The following is a 6,524-nucleotide window of genomic DNA, read 5'->3' on the forward strand; positions in this document are numbered from 1 at the left end:
CCCTACTTTGCTGCCAATGCCTAAAGCTGGTCCGAAATGGGAACTGATGTTTTTAAACCTTTTAAGATTCATTTCCCTTGTTGCTTTAGTTCTTATAAATAGACTGAGATTTTGGCTCTAAGAATTAATTATTTCCAGTAAAAATTCCTGAAAAAAGAAGGACCCCGTAGAAATCAACAAAGTTTGGCAAGAATTCCTTGTTTTGTAAGAAAAACTCGCTTTCATCTTCTAGATAGCTCTCCATTTAAGGACTGCGCTCCTCAGAGGCCAATCTGGTATTTCTCTGGCTATATATGGAGCCTGCTACTCCTCAGTGGTTCCTTGTGATAGTCTCAGGGCTGACTAAAGGTCAGGCCAGGAAGTCTTTGATGGCAAATCTTCCCAGACCACCTTGATACCCTTCCTGAGTGCCACTAATGGGAGAGAAACATGAGTAAGCCTTGTGTTGTGCAACTTCTGGGAACTAGTTGCTGCAGGTACAGCAGAAGCACTGTTGTTCCACATCTACAAGATGAAAATAAGTATTAACAATTAAGCTGTGTTTATTGTAAGTATTTATACCAAAAGGCCAAAAAGCATGTCCTCACAGAATCTGAAGACAGTCCTTTCCATTTGCATTTGTTATTACCATGGCAGATTATGACAAACTTCACAGTTTTTATAGACTTTCTTTAGGTGACTCACACAAGTTGCACAATTCTATTTGCTTTTTTGGTCTGTTTTCTTAGCTGATTCTCTCGGAGAGGCTGACTTCCTCAGGGGCTCTCCTTACCTTAGATATGTAGAGCTTGTCAAAAACAATAGAAAGTAAAATTAGGAAAGGAAGTTTAGAGTATAATCAGTTTTTTTGTTTCTTCTTTTCCTGGTTTCAAACCGAAAATTGTGATCTGCTTTCTGTATTTATTCCTTTTTATTTTTTAAACAGACTTATTTTAATGTAGAGTTTTCTGCTGGGCAGATTGGTCTCAACGCAAAGTTTTTTTTTTAAATTCCATATATATATGCTTAAAAATTTTGAAAGCAGAAAAGGAACTAAAGCAATGAATTTTTAGGGTTTTGTTTTTTTTCCAAACAATGTTTTTTTTCCTATAAAAAGTCTCTGCTGGAAGAAGAGCTGTTATTTCTTTAAAGTCCCTGAGCATTTCAAACACAAACTCACTCTTTTTAATGTCCTGCACATTAATTGCTGTATTGCAGTGCTCGAGATGTGCTGGTACTGGTGGGACAGGTCTGCAGGTGTCCTCTGTTAATGAATTTGTCTCCCTCTCTCTACATAGAAAGATTAAAGTTCTGTTGGTTTTCAGTTTCAGTTGCTGGTGACATGTAAACCAAACTGGGTGTTCTCCTTTTCCAACAGAGAGACTTTGCTAGGGAAGATGCTGCTGGAAGTGAATGGGACTAGACTCAAGTCACGTCTTTGTCTTCAAAACGAAACCTAATGTCTGGGGGCAGAATACGGTGCTGTAACTGAAACTTCACATGAAATCATTACCATGATGTGTGTTTGCTTATCACCCCACCTCAGACTGGACAGGTTTGCTTCCTGTGAAGATCATCTGAGAGTGGGGAGATGGGCAAATATCCATGTTTGAAAAGAGGTTGTGAGTCAGCGCTGTGAAACTTTTGACAGTTTGAAGAAGGTTGTGAGAACAGAGTAGTTCAGTAAAATTCACTTCCTGCCAGGGCAGTTGTTGTCACTGTTTATCACCAAGTCTGAAACCCAAAAAGCAGTGTCAAAAGTTCAGTTAATTATGGATCCAAGAGTGAGTAGCAGAGTTTGTGTGAAAGGCACAAGGGGAGAAGGATGTGCAGCAGCCCAAAATTAAACCCAAACCACTAAAATTTGGTAAGGGACTTTCCTCTGGTTCAACATGATCAGATTTCTCAACTGCCTTCTGCTGTCATGTGGCCTTGATATTGTCTCCAGGGTGGTCTGTCCCTTTGCTACTCATTGCTTTGTCTTTACAACCGAGAAAGCTGCTGCCTTCCTTTCCTACCCTCACTGCTCTTCCATGTTCTTCTGAAATACTTCTCATGATGTTTTTCCTGCTGTTGTTCACAAATGGATGGGTACACCTATGCTGTCCTTTGTCCTGCCCTGTGCAAACAGCTTTTATCCCCTTATTGCTTAGCATGGAACCGAGGGCTGGTACCCAGAAGTTTCACCAGAAATGGGAAATACGGGCTTGGATAGTGTACGTTAATGGGAAGCATCCTTGCTTCAAGATGGTTCGCTCTTTACAGATGTAAAGCAAAGAACGTGTGTTGTAGGCTACCTAAAGGACCTGATCCATATGATACCTGCAATAGTGCCAGAACGAAAAATCCCAAGTCCTTCTCCATACTTAGCTAGCCTTACAGTGCAGAATCTTGGAGATTTCTCATATAACTCTTTGATAGTTTTGATTGACTCTGCCGTAGGATGTACAGTTTCATTTGAACTTATGTGTATATTCTTTATAAAAATTGTTCTGATTTGATGGATTAAGTGGAGTGATGCTCATGGCCCCAGCTGTTCTGAGAATATGTATTTTTTGAGGGTATTTCCTTTCTGACCATTTCCCGACCTGAGCAGAAATTACATTTGAATGTATTCAGACACAGTTGAATGCATTCTCCTGTTCTGCTTTGCCAGTGATGCATGGAGTGTTACAGAGTTTTGTGAGTTGAATAATCAAACAGCACATGAAACAAGGAAGCTGCCTTCTACTTGAGGGGATGAGTCAAACATTAGATGGGCTGACCTTTTATTTTATGTCTTATGTGAGATATTTTACACTAGGGTTCTCAGAAATGTTCTGGCATTACTCAATATGTTTTTTTCCCCACCTTCTACTGCAGTGCTTGTTGGGTGAGTACCAGCCCTTGGTGTTAGGCAGGCAAGGCATATATATACACACATGCACACACAAATATATTCGGAAGTAAGGGTAACACATATGCTGTTTATAAGCGGAGTTCATTACTGCCAGTGGAACAATTATCCTTCGCTGTGAGGACACACCTGGAGAAGGTAGGACATTAAATGCCAAGTGCTACATCTAGAGCTCTGGTGCTAGCATTATTGACCAGTATCCATGTGGGTGGCAGAGTTAGGATGTTCCAAGGGGTTGAAAGAAGTAGAACTCTGTCACTGCTTGCCAGAGGCATGGTGCTGAGGGGAAGCTGTCCTCCAGGATCAAAAGTGTGTATTAGTTACATGATGCTGCTAGCCACACTGAACAACAGCTGCTGCTGTACTTTTCTATGGAAGTGTTAAAGGCAAAGGCAGAAAGTCCATGTCAGCAAACATGAGAATAATGGGTGCGATATAAAGCAACTAAATGAGCTGGGTCAGCTGCTCTGCATGTTACAGTTACAAAGCTTCTGCCTGCCAAATGGTTGGGAACACAGGCTGGTGTTGCAGCTAACCAAGATTTTGTTCACCTTTCTGCTCTCAGCTTTGCTGTTTATAGAAAATTTTTCTGATATTTGGCCACAGAAGTTAAATGTTTCTTCTGAGGTTCAGCTGAAGTTGTGGGCAGTCAGGATCTCTAGTAGTTAGGATGATTATGAATGTGGGTGTTGTAACCTTAAGTGCTAAAGAACAGATCCCAAGTAAATGGGAAATTTGTGTTCCCACTGATTTTTACAGAGCTTGGACAATCTTTAGAGTAAAGAATATATCTTTTAAATTCTCAGCCAGAGTCTTTAAAAGTGTTTATTCAGGGAGGTATTGGCTGAAGCTCTGAATGCCGTCCAGGCACATTCCCTATAGGCTTATTGTTAACTTCAGTGGGAGACTCTGGGGCAGGTTCCCTGCGTGGCCTTGAAAATCTCAGTGCCGGAAGATGTTCTTGACCTTTTGGGCCAAGAATCTAAGCACTGGAAATTCAGGGCAAGGCTCTCCACCTAACAGTGATTTCATTTATTTTGTGAGAAAACACACGTACGTACGTCTTCTCAGGATATTGTTGTTTGCTAACGCAGCCACGAGAAAAACAGGAGTCAGCGTTGAGTTTTTATTTCTGAAATACACTACGGTGTTTAATTAAAGACTCGAGGTTGTACCTGCAAGTGCAATTTTCGTAACGTATGTTAAGAGACTAACAAACATTAACAGTATTGGAATACAGTCACTTGTTCGTTTTGACTGTTTATTTGTCTACTTCTGTTGCATTACAAGAATGGCTGTGAAAGGTGGCCTGGCATCATTTGTTCTGCTCACCCTAAAATATTCTATTCTGCATGCAAACATTTGTTTTATTCTACACAGGAGTAGATCCATATAGATACTTGTTCATGAAATCAAGGGAGCTGGACAATGTTGTCCAAGATTAATCCTCTCTTAGGGAAAGAGGCTCTCGGGGAATCCTTTGATGGTCCAGTTACTTGTACTGAAAGGGAAGAATTTTCTGTGGCTTCTTTAGGCTTTAAATTTAAGATTGAGGAATTAGGCCACTTCATGGCATCTAACATGATGAGCAGGAGAGCACAGGATGCTAATTTAGTGGAAAGGTGCATCAGATGGCAAATGTGCTGACAAGGGTAACATGCAAAGAATAGAGGATCAAATCCATCCAGCCTGCACGTTCACAGCTTCCATCTACAGATTTTAACCTGTCTGATATGCTTGGCTCCTTTCCACTAGAAATCATAATGACTGGAAGAGACATGCACAGACTACTCTCCATCCACACCACAAGACAGTGGGGTGCACTGATTGCTAACAGTCTAGTTCAGTAGCATTGCTGAGTAGAGTGCAGGTGATGTATTGTCACATACAACTGTGTCTGGCTGCTGCTCATACACTGAGCAGGTCAAACAGCAGGCAGACGAAGATTTCCAGATAATTTGGGAAAGAGTTCAAAGCAATACAGCTGCAGGTAGAATCAGATGGGAGGTTTTCAAACTGCCCCACCAACTCAACGTAAAGTTACAGTTATGGCTGCTGACTCAGCTTCTTGGGAATAAGGCTGTACGTTCAGGAGATTTAAGCCTCCAGTTTTGAAAGCATTTTCTTTTTCATACTGTTTTTTAGTTTCAAAGCCTATTTAAAAGTTTTGTTGCTTTTCAAATAAAAATCAGACAGGTGTGAACTGGTGAAAGTGTCTCAATGATTTGATCAAGTATTGAGGAAGTTCAGCACACACAATAATCAGTTCTCAGATATTTGCTTTTCCACATAGCTCTGAGTATTTCAATTAGTCACCAATTCTTCTCCTGTAGAACAGCAAAATGAGAATTTCTGCTTCATACGTGAAGAATGAACACAGTTGGGTCTCCAAACTATTTTTCTTGCATTAAATCTGTGTCTCTGTCCCTTCTTCGTATTCTTGTAGTTGTGAAGGTCAGTGACTGCAAAAAAGACAAGGTTTGGGGGGAGAGATGATGGAGAAAAAGTAGAGAAGTTGTTAGGCACTTACATCCTAGGTTTGAAATGTACCATGATAATGTCCAGTGGGAAATTGAATTTTTGTTTCCAATTTTTGTTTCATCGTTTGAAGATTTTTCTTTCATTTGCCCTTGAGAAGCAAGCCTTGTAGATCAATTGCAGAAGAGTTTTAAAACAACTGAGGAGGGCTGTGTGGGAGGACAGTGCAAGCCATGTTTGTTTGGTTTCTCACAGGGAATGCTGGTGACCTACAACTTTAATGAGAGCAACAATCAATGGTTCCTAATTGAGATCAGTTTCCTAGTGTGCCTGAGGCAGTGACTTACAGTCTCACAAGAGAAGGGAAGGCTTCCAAATACTGTCAGTTCAGCATGGGAACCGTTTGTTGAACTTAGTAGCAGGATAAATTTTTTCAGTCAACCTTGTTACTGTTTATGGGTAGGATTTGTCTTCTGAGTTTCTTAATCATTTTTTCTTTCTCCATGCAAAAGATGCTCACCACTTGTAGCAAAAGGTGATGGCTGCTAATATTTAGCATGAGGCATAAAAATGGGTTGTGAGATCACTTTTTGCCATTTTCACTGGAAAGATGAGAAACATCTGTCTTGAATGTTCCAAGAAAAAAAAATCTCAGTATGCAGTTTCATGTGTGAATCTGTGGTCATCAGCAAGATGGAATGTGATCTCTTGGGGATGATTGTATCATTTTTCAGAGTGAGGCAAAGAGGGCAATAACTATTGGAGGGTTTTGAGTAACTGGCTTTGTAATGCTTAATGCGTTCCATGTTTTGTTAGCTTTTGGTTTGTCTTAATGTTTTTCCTGCTTAGGGAGGGGAAATATCCACATGCCAGAATGTCATTCATGTTTTAGCATGTTATGAAAACACCCTGGAGAGCCTAGAATAGTCTGGAGAGAGACTCAGAATAGCTGTGTGGATAGCTTTTAAGCCCAGGTAAAAGTCAACTGGTAACTCATTTTGACATAAATTTGCAGAATGGAAAGCCTTGAAAACACAGTGACAGATATCAGATTAGAATCAGAGGTGGGCCCACTCCTATGAGTGCCATCCTCCTCTGCTGGTTAAAGAAAAATGGTATAAGCCGAGATTCAATTTACTTTTTACATTTATTTTAATGATCCAGAACTCTT

The sequence above is a fragment of the Tympanuchus pallidicinctus genome, unplaced genomic scaffold (assembly GCF_026119805.1).
Source record: "Tympanuchus pallidicinctus isolate F22 unplaced genomic scaffold, pur_lepc_1.0 scaffold1, whole genome shotgun sequence".
Lineage (NCBI taxonomy): Eukaryota > Metazoa > Chordata > Aves > Galliformes > Phasianidae > Tympanuchus > Tympanuchus pallidicinctus.